The 15,431-nt window shown below is 38.0% G+C and overlaps 1 protein-coding gene across 2 annotated transcripts in view; it reads left to right on the top strand.

Annotated features, from left to right (window-relative positions):
* Positions 1-15,431, top strand: part of nectin3a (nectin cell adhesion molecule 3a) — a 31,859-nt gene that overhangs the window by 800 nt on the left and 15,628 nt on the right. The window lies entirely within an intron of this gene.

Raw genomic sequence — 15,431 nt, 5'->3', positions numbered from 1 at the left:
TTGCCAAGTTGAATGCAGATTGAGGTTAGCATTATGCGTTACAGGAGAAGGCAATGCTGAATCCCCCGCTTGCGGCGTACGGGGTAGCAAGGGAAATTAAGACATATTTCGAGGCAGGCACTGCAGTCTCATAGTCTCTGGAAGTATTGACCTGCTATTGGGCTGCATGCCAGCCAAAACCCCCCTCCACACTGCTGTGTCCTGAGTGCAGCTGTAGGGGTTTGCTGCAGCCCAGTCCTGTTCTACAATGGCAGTATACGGCAGGTCTGCAAAGACAAGCACCAATCCAGATTTTTTAAGTAGACTAAATACTGCCAAGCATGCATCATTTGGGTTTTTATGCAAGAGAATTTGATTTAACATAAAGGGAATATGCTCAGGCTATTACAATGACATGCAACAATGACTTGGAGGCTTTCTCAAGCTGACAGGAAATTTATGAGATTTTTAACCGAATTTCCACAATACTGCAGGTTTAGAACCTTAAGCTCAAAGGCTTAAGGTTTACAATCAAAGAGGACTAAAATAGAGCGAGGACCATAGCTATGTGGTTATTGTCAGTCTTTCAGTAGATGACACTTAGTTGATTATTCAACTACTAAAGCACACTCATTTCATCTATCAATTTTGTCAGACTAACATAAAAAGGGGGGTTCTATCGATCATCATTTTGCTAGATCAAGATATTTCTTTTTCTGCCAAGTCCAGTCTGGTCCCACTATAGAGTTGATGTTATATTTATGGGATCAAAAAACAATAACAAAATAAAAGTCTTGCCTCACGTATCTCCTCCTGCTGCCTGCCATTTCTCCAGTGTTTACACACACCTGTTTTTATTTTGATGACTAGTCTTTATGTCTTGCATTCTGCTGTCTAATCACAAAACACTGATTCATATACAACTGATAAGCTTCCAAACATTTTTGTTTGTGCCAAAGAGGTTTTCATTCTCACAACTTTCTCCAACTGCTGAATTCCCTCATAATTAACAAAGCCAAATAACTAAAAAGTTGTAAATGTTAAACAAACCTGTGCATATTTGTGTCTATCGCTATTGGTTAAAGCCCAGGAGGCAAAGCCAACCTGCTATGTGTTAAGCATAGCACAAGGATTTCAAAAGACTTCTTAACTAAATAATTTTTCTGTCCATTTTTTTTGTCATTTTTGAACACTGCTGCATAGAAATAGTTATGAGGAGAGTATTCACTCAAAGTATGGCTAGAGGCTGTGGGGTCTGTAATTGAAGACCATAGTCTTGTGTTTTTTTCTTTTTGGGCTGCATGATTCACAATCCAAATAAATAATGTGAAGGAACTACCAAAATAACAGCGCATAACATAAATAGATTAGAAAAAGAAGTTTAGTGACTGAGCAGAATCTGCTCTTGTATCTGTCAGTATATCAATCAATATTTTTCTGTGGTTATTAATGTAATGGTTAACACTTAGTAACTGAAAATAGTTACATCCTTGTCATCAGTAATTAGGGCAACTTGCCATCAGTTGGTATGATAGGACTGGATTATAATATAGTGCAAAAAGCCAATATTAATCTGTACATCAAATTTAAAGTACTTGTGTTGTCCAGATCATTTGATAAAACAAAAGGGATGTTAGGTAACAACATTTTTTACTGTACTCACTTGATATTTGCGCCTTTTTTTTTCTTCATCAAATTGCTTTCATCAAATGTGACTTAGTATTGTAGAATGATTTGTGGCCCCATAGTTACATGCAAAGTTAAATATTACCGAATTGTGGTTCATTGCAGAGATTGCTCTTCCATCCTGGTTAGTCTAGTGCTGGAATTCTGTGCAAGAAAATAGTTAATGAACATCTGTGCCTTGCAGCTGTTGCATTCATCAGGTTCTCTTCAGTCCCAGTTTTGAGGCAGCAGACGGAAAATGCTCCCTCACATTAAACGCACGGAGTGTTGCCTTTTTATGAAGGAAAGCCATCAGCAAATGAGTGCTTGGCTTTGTTGTTGGACATAGTGGCAGTGTGTGGGGTTAAGGGAGCAAGCTGGCTGTGGTCACCAGCTTCTGTTGTTGCTGTCCTCAGCTACCTTTTTGCTAACAGATGTAGAAAGCCCTTTTGAAAAACTGCTCATCAGTGGTCCATTTGTCAGAGCTGTGACTTTCAATATCAGTATCTCAATTGATATAACTAATTCCCACAAATAAAGGCTTAAATTTAATGTCATCCCAAATCATTTTCAGTTATCTGCATCAATCATATTGCTGCCTGCAATAATAATTTCAATGAATTCCTCTTTGCAAAAATCTGTAACCTGAAATTTCCTACTTTGAGTGTGATACGGTCCATACTTTGCAGTAATCGGTGGTTATACCGCATTAAGCTTTTCTTTATTTGAAAAATAAAAAAATATACACTGAAAATAATCCACTATGAACCAAAGTGTATTATTAGACAGCTTTTCAAATTACTCTACTGAGAGGGGAATTTTCTGTGAAGTCACCTAAAACTTGAGATTTCAATTACACTCAGTAATTCCAAAGGTAAGCATTGTTGCCCTCCAATGAGGAGGGCCTGAGCTTGGTTTAACACCAAAACCAAGGTCAATTTCAACCAAACATATAATTGTATACAAAGAGTAATTCTAAAATGCAATTGTCAGGAATCATTAATAATATAATGATAGAGGACCCTGTATGATTCTGAAGTCTGAAGGGGTAAATTTGTGATATTTTGCTATCTAAATATTTCCTTTTGTACAAATCTATATAATAAAACTTAGTATTTCTTACATGTTCAACATTATATCTCTATGGAGCTCTTTGAAAAGTGATAGGAAATTCCATACGTATTCTTGAAAGTTCTTTGCTGCTAAAACCCCATTACACTGAATCACTCAGCAGAAAAAAATCATTTAGTTTTTGTCCTTAAATATGCTTGACCTAATAACAAGTGTACTGGCTTCATTTTAATCTAGAGGAGTGAAAAGCAGGCCAAAAAAGAAACAGACCCAAAAAATCTCTCTGATAGAGAGATAACATTGCACATTTTTGATCATTGTGTCCTTTTTGCCAGGCAGGTAATCACCAGGATTTTCACATCAATTAGTCATTATATATTGTTATTTTAATGTCATCCTTTTTTGGGACCTGACAATCTTAACTGCCCTTAGCTCCCAGCAGTCTTAAACATGGGTCAGAGCTCATGCTAGGCAGGTCATGTGATTGCTTGCTTGAATTACATTGGCAGGTTGGCATTTGTTGATGCAACATTTAAATTCAATTGAACATGCTGATGTCATCTTTGTTAATCACATTAGAGAATTTTGTAATTTCATTTTCATGCCATGTATTACGCTTCTTATCTTACTTGTGTTTTTATTCCATTTCACATTTCATCTAATTTTTTGCACATATTCTCCAGATATTGTTTAATCAAGAAGAAGGTGGTGGCATTTAAAGTAGGTAGACTTGGAATACCCTGAATAAATATCTCTCAACTTTGGAAATTAGATTGATTCATAGATAATCTGATTTGTGCTTCCTTAAATTTAACTTGTATAATAAGGATGGGCCTTTTTTACTTGGGCTCATGAAAATGTGGTCCCTTGACATTAGAAATAACCTAATTTAAGTGGTTTTAAATGAGTTGTTTGTATGTGATGTCAATTTGGATTCAAAAGGTGCCACGTTCCCTTACTTGATTGTGAGCGAAGTCGTTGCCTTGTTTTGCCGAATCATTATTACCTGCCTCTGCAACCTCTTCTGTTAGTTATATAGAACGTTTGGGTTTAATCAAACATTTATCACATTCTCATACTGTTGTTTTGATTCCCTTTTACCCCATATTTTTTTGCTATTTTGTAGACAAAGTTCTTTCATTTTTTCTTATTCATTTTATTCTATATTGCTTATAGAGGGATGGCAGCAACAAGCTTGTATGTCCCCTGTAGGTGTGGCATAGTACTGTCTGCCTCACTTTATAACTTTTCTCTCAAGTTTGTTGCCTTATCAGCAAGAATGTCTCTGTCAGACATTTACATTAAAGACATAACACAGGCTGTAGTCACTGTGAAAACAAATCTTTTCACAAACATTATATTGGCGACATGTTAACAAACAGAAATGTGCATGGGCCATGCAGTAGAGTTTGTGACTGTGCAGAGATGAGGCTTGGCTCACTGCTGCCACCCCTTAGGTTTTTGTGCTGTATTTGATCAGGAAAAGAACCAATTCAGTGATTTATACTGAAGAAAATTTTGAAAATGATTTGAATCAGGAAATACATTTATAACAAAGAACAGTGGACAAATATTCCTTTTTTGTTGATGTTACCATTATTAGTTTTGATTTTGCCTCCCCTGGGCGCACGCCACTGTGGTGAACATACATACTGAAATGTTATGTAGTTGAATACCCAGAACAGTTTTCTGAGTTAATGGATATTTCAGTCAAAGCCTTACTTTTATTTGGTACACATAACCATGAATCTGATGTATGATTATCTGCAAAGTTCACATAGTGAGTCTCAATAAGTTTGGTTTTCAGGCATTCATAACCTATTTTCTCTGCCACCAGTGGGCCAAATTGCACTCTCTCTAGATTTATATAAACTTTTATTTGTAACCATGTCACTGTAGAAACTCTGCACTTGTGGTACATAGCCACTGGCTGGCTACAAAGTTGAGATTATTTTGAGGTGCTGTTTTTGGATATGGCCACCAGTGGGCCAAATTGCACTCTCTCTAGATTTATATAAACTTTTATTTGTAACCATGTCACTGTAGAAACTCTGCACTTGTGGTACATAGCCACTGGCTGGCTACAAAGTTGAGATTATTTTGAGGTGCTGTTTTTGGATATGGAATGTCATTCAATTACTATGGCACAAACTTAGCTAAGTATTTGTCTGTAACCTAGCTGCCTGTTTGCCTATTCTTAATCACATTACTTCTAGTTTGATGCATGATTTCATTTCTTATTCCCTCAACCAAAATTGAGAATTAGAGTTGATGAACAATAGTTCTATGCAATTGACTATTCTAAATTACCGGGGTAGGTCAAGCATTGCACGAAAATACATTAAAAAGGTTGAATGACCAGTGTGATTTTCTGTTATTCTTTAACATACATTTCTTGTATAATTTGAAAAATATTGGTTAGACAGGATTTTACTGAGTTTGATCTCACTGAGTTATAGGAAATATTGCTGTAGAAATGGCTTCCAGATATTCCATGGTCAATTGCCCTGCTGTGAATGAACAGAAAGAAACCTTTCAAACCCTTTTTTGCCTGCTGGTTTTTAGAGTCAAGGGTTTTCCCTGAAAGAAAGGAACGCAGTGTCTGGGGTTAGGGTCACTTGGATACACTGTGGCGTCACGGTTTATATTCAAGAGGTATACATGCAGGACTTGCACAGTCAGCAGCTAAATTCCCCAGGAGAGGTGCAGGGGGTTATGGGAAACAGGTGCGGCTGTTTTCAACCACTCTGTCTTCACTGTTTCTCTCTTTCTGCTGTCAGGTGGTTTTGATGTTTGAGATGAGCACAATGTCAGTTGTATGCACTGACACACCCGTGCCACCCAAGTGGGAAATCATTAACAGCCATCGGTCAAATGGTGGCAATGTGAACTGTAGCCACTTAAAAATGGTGTTGTCATATTTCTTACTGACAGTATGTTGTCGCTGAAAGAGGGCCTTTAATGTTTCTCCATATTTAGCCATATTTATTTCAATGCATTCTGTAATTTGTAGTACAAATCTTAGATGGTATATTTTCACCGGATCTGTGAAGACTTTCTTGTAATGATGAAGTAGTCATCTTTAATGTACTATTGTGGGATTCTGCGAAAACTCTTTTCTGACCAATTCTCAGCACAATGGCAATGTCCCAAGAGCCAATGGATAAGTTCCATTCTGCTGTAGAATTTTGAAAATTTACTGTATGAAAAGTTGTAAAATTGTGCTTGTGAATTCTTGGAAACTGCTGTAAAGAGCTTACATGTACTTTTAATCTGAAATCCGTGGGATTGTGAGAAACGTCTTTTTGATTCCTCTGTATGTCCAGTATATGTGGAGAAAGTGTCAATAAAGCTGATTTTGATTTTGAGATAAGGTGCCCCTATGATTAATATATTGTAGCTTTTGTTATTATTTAGCATTGATTAAAGTATGTAGTTACATTTATTGTTTTTTATATGTATTATTTTTAAAAAGTGGCGGTACAGTGGTGCAATGGTTAGCCCTTTTGCCTCACAGCACGAAGGACCCTGGTTTGATTCTGACAAAGAGACTTTTCTGTGTTGAGTCGAAAAACATGCAGTAGGTTAATTGAAAAAAAAAACCAGAATGAATGAGTGAGTGAATGTTGTCTGTCTTTGTATGTGGCCCTGTGATTGACTGGCGACGAGTCCAGGGTGTACCCTGCCTCTCACCCGATAGCTGGGATAAGCTCCAGTATCCCCCATGACGTTGAGTGCAGAATAAGTGGCAGAAGCTGGATGGATGGATTATTTTTTATCATAGTTCTCTGTTAGACTCCAGCAGTAACCAATTATGGCTTTTAAACTCAGCAATTCAACCTCTTTTTTTTTTTATTTTTATATCTTGTATCTTGGAACGTAAAAAAATGGTGAAACAAGGGTTAGGTTTTATTTATTTATTTAATTTGGCCTGAAAACAATGTCTTATAATTAGGTATTTGGTGGTTTTTCAACCTGCATAGTCCTGACTCAATGGGATTTAGCCTACTTTGTGTCATTCAAATATTTGCTCCTAAAAACCAAGTGAGTCTCATCTTATCGGAACTCTATGTCAAACTGGAAATGCAACCAGAGGCCCAGAAAACTACTCTTTAATGCTGTCATAATTTTTTTATTTTTTGCTTTGTAATTTTATTTCATCTGCTAGCAAAATTAATCTTTTTGTCCTTGTACATTTAGCATATCCATATCAGTTGACCACTTCTGGTGAAGTAGCACATTGGTAAAAAGCATTTGGTCAAATCCACCCTTCAAAAAAGTAATAGATAGATAGATAGATAGATAGATAGATAGATAGATAGATAGATAAGTGAGGTCTAGGTCTGCAGGATGAGGGTCTTAGCACTGGTATCAGGAGTGAGCTAAAAAATGCCATGTTGTATTCAGTAAGGGTGACATAGATGTGCTTCAGTTAGCTCTTTATTTATTTTATGTTTTGAACCATGTTGTCTGAAGTGACCCATGAGTCAAAGGTTCTGTTTTAATCTGTTGTACAAACAGGATAAGAGGAGATTGCATCTTATGTTGAAAATGTAGGAGAAAACCCTGAACGTGTTTAAATGTCTAAAAAAAATCATGGCAAATCCTGATACAGAGGCTATGTTTGTAGCTTAATGTGTGACAGGTACTGACATATAGATCCCCAAAAATGTACGGCACATTGTAAATGGTGATGTATAACAAAGCTAAAAAAGAACAATCCTGGGAATCATTCTAAGGTAAACAGAGTATTTCCCTGAGGGGTCTCTGTGGCATGTGGGAAACTATGTTTCCATCATGTAGCACTGGCCTAATGAAAGTACAGAAGCCCATTTAGACTTGGTCAAGGCCACTGGAGTCTGTGATTAGCAGAGCACACTTTCCCCCCACTTTGTAAAATCTCTACCCACCTAAACTGTTGTCCAAAAATTGACCTGTTTATTTCTGTGTTAAGCTATCATAGTTTTCTACTTAATACTTATAAAACTATTAACCATTTTTAAATGTATTGAAACAATCAAAGACTGAAACAATTCATTGTACTTGAATGATAGTTTAAACGTTTCATTTCTGGTGACAAACTTGATCATTAAGCACAGTTGAATGGGGAAACAGATTCTCCCATCTGCTCTGAAGTTGACCAAATTTCAGTAAATGTTCCATTGTTTTTTGTTTTGTTTTTTTCATGATGAGGATAAAAGCAATCAAGGTACACATGATCTACTAGTACATGAGTACTTTGTTAGAACTAATATGTCAGGAATGTATACTATAGCTCGAATTTAAAAAGGTAATATAAAGTCATACCTTCCTGAGATAGCTTGAGAAATTGCTTTCCTTTGTCTGTTGTGCTGCCATGCCCTTCCATGAGTACAATCCTGCAAGAGAGAGAATAACATCACTGCCCTCTCACAGGGCATAGTGTTTAATATACATACTAAAAATACCACAAGTGCCACATAATAAGGCAGGACACTGCCAGAATGTTAGTTTGGCATACAGTAGCAGACGCTGTCCTTCACAAGTCCCTCACCATAGCAATGTTTGACTCAGATGAGAGGTTCCAACCTTCTCTGCCACTTTGCATATCTACACTATTGATTGTCTTTTTTTTACACACTGATCTTTAATCAAATGTGACATGGATGAGAAGGGCAAAGAGTTCCACAGTGGTACGGTGAAGCAAAGAGTAAAAGATTTTCAAAAGACAGTGACATATGAAAGAGGCCTGCCCGCTTACCTCTTTTTAAAGGCTTGTCAGCCTGTGTTTGTGTCTGCCATGAATTAGCTCACAGAAAAAGCCTACCACTCTCATAGGATACAATGCTAAGAAGGAAGGGGTCGATTGAAGTTGGTGTGGAGATTAAGGTTTTGTCACACTGCACCAATACCTCTTATGATAAAGACATGCCATAAAACAGGCAATTTGCCACCAAGGATATCCTGTAAAACTGATCAAACCAGAGTTATAGTTCTTGTGAGGGCAAAGCCCTCTGGCTAGCAGCCTAGACCGTAACAATAGCAAACAAATAGCTTTATGTTGTCTACTGACTTGAGTTTGCTGTGTTTAGGAACCTGTGTCACACAGAGAAGGGGGTAGCAGAGGGGTAGAAGGTGAATCAATTTGAACTGTATTTCTTTAAGTTTTTTCTGTTTGTTTTAAATGTATGCCCATTTTCCATTCCTTTAATTTTGGCTGGCATGTAGTACAGTCATGGCCAAAAGTTTTGAGAATGACACTTTCAGAAAAGTCTGTTCCTTCAGGGTTTTTAAGTGTTTGCCAGATGTTTCTATGGTTGTGTCATTCTCAAAACTTTTGGCTATGATTGGATAGCATTATTGCTTTTAGCCTTCAAAAAATCATTTTACCAAACAATCACACATTCAGATATGTTGGATGTTTCATGCAGTCGAATGGGGGCTTGGAGGGTTTCCTCTGAAGTTGGCAGAGTTTTCTTAAATTAAGAAAATGTTTTTTTATCAAGCACAGAAAACATGTTAATGGACAAGATGACGTGTTTGGTCACTCAATTGCATGCTGGCCAAGTGCACTGTGGATGGCAAAGTCAGAATTTCATTGTAAGGGGAAATATGTTTCCACACTGTACATATGACAATGAATGTTTTTTAATCTTGACTCTTTAATCTTGAATGATGTAATCATATAATTTTCAGGTAATGGTACCTTCACTGTATTAGACAAAGATGAACTGTAGAGCCTGAAGGACTATGAACGGCTGTACTCATTAATGACACACTGGCCTTTAGGCTGAACCTGCCTTCTTCCTACACACACTTGAAAATTACTGAACCAGGAAAGAGGTTGAGGGCTAGGCTAACCCAGCTCCCAGAGGGATTTCTTATGTTTCAGAGACTTACTGAGGCAGTGAGACACAACCCTGATGGGGTGTAACCATCTTGTCACAATCCAAGAAGCACCAGCATTCTGAATCAAAGACAGTCACATTAACTTGCACTGCTGTGTCAAGACTTTAGGATCATTTTGGTACAGCATCCTCCCTAATTTGTGTTTTGGGGGCATTTTCAGTTGACATACTTATGCAAATTAAAAAAGTTAATGGAGGGCTGCAGTAGTTAGATGTGAAGACCAAAAGATGTCTCCATTTGATGGCTATCAAAGTAATTTCACTGTATTGTAAATAAACATTGGTATTTGGAGTAATATTGCTATATATATGTTTATGTATTTAAATTTTCTTCCAAATAACTTAAAACTGAAGTTTTCTCAGTTAAACCATCATTAATGATATCACACTAGTGTTTGGTGATGCAAGAGAATTGATTGTTCACCTACAATTAGATATTTAGCGATACATGTGTTATGTTCAAATGTCTGTAAACATCCACCTTGATGTAAAGACTGGTTAAGTTTTGACAGATAATAAATAAATCCTTTAGTTGCATGTTCATCCTGCTTTCAATGTGACAGATTGCATAAAGTTTGAACTCTGCATGGCCACAGTGTAAACACTGGTGGAAAAAAACAGTTCCACAGTCTTGTCTCACACAAGCCTTTAAAAGTGAAGGCCAAAGTATTGATGGTTTGTAGGAATAAGCAAGAGTTTTAAAGGTGGCTCAGCTGAATACTTGTCTTGCTCAGTTTGGAAGAAAATTAACTGAATTCATCCAATGTGATATTTTTCCAGTTTTGTCAGCCGTTTTTTTGAAAATGGCTAACTTTGATTGCTTGAGAATTTTTGAGGGTAAGAACTCTTGGGCAATTTGGTGGCTTCGATACAAACTATCAAAGTATAAAATGTTGGCAGAAGGTAGGGTACTTCATTGCTGCAGATGACAGTTTTTTATTTTAATTTTAGATATATATTTGTGTGTGTGTGTGTGTGTGTGTGTGTGTGTGTGTGTGTGTGTGTGTGTGTGTGTGTGTGTGTGTGTGTGTGTGTGTGTGTGTGTGTGTGTGTGTGTGTGTGTGTGTACACATACATATATTTATTCATTTTATTTTTTTTATTCTTTTGAACTATACATATTGCACTTCTAAGTTGTTCATGGCCTGTCCAGTTCCTTCTCTGACTATTTCTCTTCACCACTGACCTTTATTACTTTCTGTCTAATTCATCTTTGTCTCACTGTATTCACTGTCGAATTCTGAGTACTCAGAGTTTCCGTTTGCTGTAGTCCTAAACCACATGCTCTCTTGTACAGATCCAAATGTCTGCATTCTTGTCTTGTGAGGTCTTAAGATCAATCCCTCATGAGTGCTGTTTGACATCATAAGCTATGCATGGAGTTTGTCCACATAAAAATGAGGTATGTATTCTGCTTCAGCTTTTTAGAGATTTTTTCTGTGGATTAATGTTGTCTCACATGTGCTTACATATGTAGCAATTGTCATTGTAGAGCATTATAGCCAGTAGACATACTCCCTTGGGGAGGTCAGGGATAAAGCTAGGTCAGGTTTTGCTTGTGTAGGTGGAGATTTGGCTCATGAAGGGCCAGACACAGAATGTTTCAGCTGGTTTCCAGGCAAAGAGGAAGGTTTTGATTTAATATTGCGTTGTTCAAGCAGCTTGTCGCAATTAGTGATGTCATGAGGGGGAAAACCAAATATTAAGCATTTCTTCAAGGAGCAACTGTATCCTTCCCATGAGTTCACTCTTTTTTTGGGTGTTCTCAAGGAAAAAGGGCAAAAGTGCACTCCGTTTGCTCTCTTTGCTCAAGTTAGATTATGCAGGCATGTTTTTGGTGAAAAGTGTTAAACTTTGCATCAGCAAAATAGCACATAAATATTTAAATATTAACAAAGAATAATATTGACTGAAATAAGGGATATTATTGGGAACTGACAGTCCTAAGCCTCACCCTCTGCAACACTGCCTGTTTTCTTGAAACAGGTTGACAGCTTTGTTTAACACTGCTTACTATTCATTTGTCTGAAGTATTTTAGATAATATTTCGTAGTGCTCTAGTTACAAGTCCTGGCGGTTTGCTTCATGAACTCTGCTAGCAATGCCAAGTTTCCTCACTCTCCTCCTGGCTGTAGGTATCCCATGCAGAGGCCATCTGTCACTCCTCCCCTAATGCCAAGGGTGGAGTCTGCTGTGTACACTTCCTCCCTTTTCTCTGCCTGCTCTCTTGCCTCCTAAATGTATCCTGTAAAACAAACAGATCATAGCATGCATGTAGGCTTATTTCTTCCTATGTTGACGAAGGTTTGAAAGCTGACACGATGAGATAGATGAACCCCTAATGGTAGCAGCTGGAGTGTTGTGTCAGGTAACTGCAGTATGTGGAGCATGTTAGACAGAAGCCTGGTCAAAGACGTGCTTGTGCAAATTTGCACAATGTCATGTATGTGAGGCATGTTCAGTTACAACACTGACAGCCTGTGTTTCATGATGCAGCAATTCAGTCTACATCTTCATTCTTGGGCCAAATGTTTGCAGTTTTTAGCACACAGTCAAGCGTTATTATTTAGTTACTTTGATTTGAGTACAACAACCCGGTTGCTCTGGATGATAACAACAAACAACTGTTCTATCACTTCAGCTGCTGTCGGCTGGAGAATGTAAAACCCACACAGCTCTGAAAGTGATCGTTCCCTTTGGCAGAGCACAAGGATTGTGGATATAATGCAAACACAGCCCAACCTATGTGCTCCAAAGAAGATTATAAGACTGTTTTTATTTTAATTAGACCCACGCATGAATCAAAGTTTGGTGTATTGTGTCATTGTGAAGAAATAGAATAATTCTTTAAATACTGTACCATACATTTGTTATTGGTATAAAAACCTATTTGCAGCACCAGATCGTGTCAGATTAGTTCATACGGCAAGAAAAAAATCTTTAAAAAATATTTTGAAATGTGTGGCGGCTGTGAACACAATCAAAATACATTCAAAAAATGCCTGACTTACACACATGGTCACTCACTTATTCCTCTTAGAAAGGAGAAAGTGCGTGTGCGTGTGCGTGTGTGTGTGTGTGTGTGCGCGCGTGTGTGTGTAATCACAGAAATTACAGGGGATGCAATGGAGCACAGGGAGCCTCAGCCTCCTTGGCTGTATTCCTTAGAAACTAAGATAGCATTGCTGTGGCTTACCACTCACATTCATACCAAAGACTCAAAATACCAGCCACTGAACCACTTTTATAAGTTTTACTCCATACACATCCGAGACTGCGCACAAAGTGGAAATTTATGTCTCCTAAATATAGCGTCCTCCTTATGCAACTATGTGATGAAGTTGAGTGGTATTATTCGAATGTTTACAATGAAATCAGCTGTTTGCCTATTGGTTGTATGATAAACTTTTCATTCAATGGGAATGAACCAGTGTTTCAAATCTCTTGCAGTCTCTTATGTCTAGCTACGCGTACAGATTTCTGTCAGCTGCTAACAATGCATGCTATTTAGCTTTGATGCTTGGGTTTTTCAACACAAGGAAGTTATTATTTAGGACTTAATTTTGATCACTTTTATAGTTTTTGTATTCACTCTAAACAATTATTGTTTTACTGGGTCCCAGCCACAGCTTATTAAATTTTACTTATGAACACCCATTTAGAACATGCCAGTTTGGAATTAGTCACCGGCAGCTCATGCTCCATCTGAGCCTGCCATTGTTATCAATTGAGGGGAAACTTGACTTTCATTAAATTATTTTCATAAAAACAGGTAGATTAAATTGAATTGTGTAGCTGATAGGAACTGTTAAAGCAAACAAATAAAATCAAATAGTGTTAATGAAATTATTCGTGGCACAATTGATAGTAAAGGAACATGGTGATAAGGTCGCTGGACATCTTGCAAGGCTACTCCAGGCTGGTGAAATCCTACATGTCTACATCTACATAACCTATAGCCTTTGCCAAGTCCATAAACATCTTCAAAAATGTTTGAGTAGATTGTTCAGATGTATATTGGGCATAAGATCAAGGGTAGCACAAAGACTTGCTTTTATTGTTTTCAAAGAGGCATTCAAACCCAGTCAAATGCAAAAACTCAGACAGGTATTTCCCTTGCAGCTGAAGAATGAGAGTCCCCTTGAAAAGGTCCATGAAGCTTCTGGAGGAACAAAGCAACAGGCAATAGCTAATGATTGTGTACAGAATATCTTCACAATGCACAGCTAAGCAAGCAGGTGTCTGCTTCTGCAAAGTTTTTGAATCCGCAAATCTCATCTGTGATGTAACTATTCCCAGACAGTATAAGTCCATCTGTATTTTGTGTGTGTGTGTGTGTGTGTGTGTGTGTGTGTGTGTGTGTGTGTGTGTGTGTGTGTGTGTGTGTGTGTGTGTGAGTGAGTGAGTGAGTGAGTGAGTGAGTGAGTGAGTGAGTGAGTGAGTGAGTGAGTGAGTGAGTGAGTGAGTGAGTGAGTGAGTGAGTGTGTGAGTGAGTGAGTGAGTGAGTGTGTGAGTGTGTGAGTGAGTGAGTGAGTGAGTGTGAGTGTGAGTGAGTGAGTGAGTGAGTGAGTGAGTGAGTGAGTGAGTGAGTGAGTGAGTGAGTGAGTGAGTGAGTGAGTGAGTGAGAGAGAGAGAGAGAGAGAGAGAGAGACTTGATAAAGTGAAAGTAAAAGCATGTTTCATTTCTCAGTCCATACTGTTTCTTGATTTTATTTGTTTGCTTTTAAGTTACCCTGGCAAGTGGGAGAGCCCCGGAGTACTTCAGATAATGTTGTCACTTATTAAGAGTAAAGAAATAAATAATAATCACAATATTTGATCAATAGCAGTATGGGGGGATAAATTGATTATACAATTTCTTTCATGTTGTTGAACGCAATTGTACAGTTTCTCTGGAGAGTGAGTTCACCTTTTACAATCAGGAGGAGCACATTTCTTAAAAAGTCCATACTGGTCAAAGACAGTGTTTTACATATTCAATCTGAAGATGGCAGATGCACTTCATAGGTGTTCTAGCTCTCTTAGGACTAAACTATTTCTGTGGTAAAAACTAAACCAATGTGAAACAAAGAGACACACAGAGTGTTCCTGCCATCATATTGGCCATGTACATTCACTCTGCGGGATGACGGACAAACTCCAGGCTAATGTGAACCTCATGCATGAATACTGGACAGCTTCAATCTTTGCCTTTTCAGAAACGTGGTTATATAAAAAGCAACAACAATGATAATTCACGCCACATAGGCAGTTTTGGACATCCAATTAGGATAAACCGGGACACAGAACGGACAGGGAAACACTTTGGAGGGGGAGTCTGCCTCTACGTAAACCCCCAGTGGTGTAAGATGGTGGTCATTAGTGAGATGCTTTGTAATTCAGACGTTGAGCTCCTTCCTGTCTCCCTGCACCCCTTCTACCTCTCTGGAGAATTCCCTTAACTGGTCCTCATCCAAGCATACATCCTACCCAATGCATAAGCATCCTCAGCCTCAGAACATATAACGAATAGTCTAGAAAAACTTGAGCAGATCTCCCTACATGACCCTAAATTCATAGGTGATTTTGACAAAACTCTAGAAGGATTCAAGTCAATCTGTCCCTGATTCCTAAAAACCTATCCCTCTTCCCCCCTCTTGTGTCTGCTGATCATCACTCTATACTAATAGCTCCTACCTACTCACCAGTGATAAGAAGAGTAGATAAAGCGACAAGAAAAACATCAAACAGTAGATGACAGACAGCATTGCCAGGCTTCAGGGGTACTTTGAATCCATGATCTGGGATAACCTTATATCCCTGTCCAGTAACATCCCTGAGCAAGTGGAG

The sequence above is a fragment of the Fistularia commersonii genome, chromosome 18 (genome assembly GCF_037954325.1).
Source record: "Fistularia commersonii isolate RoL2024-O1a breed Wild chromosome 18, RoL_Fcom_v1.0, whole genome shotgun sequence".
NCBI classification, from domain to species: domain Eukaryota; kingdom Metazoa; phylum Chordata; class Actinopteri; order Syngnathiformes; family Fistulariidae; genus Fistularia; species Fistularia commersonii.
Note: the sequence above shows the minus strand (reverse complement) of the source record. Positions and strands in the feature narration are given on the sequence as shown.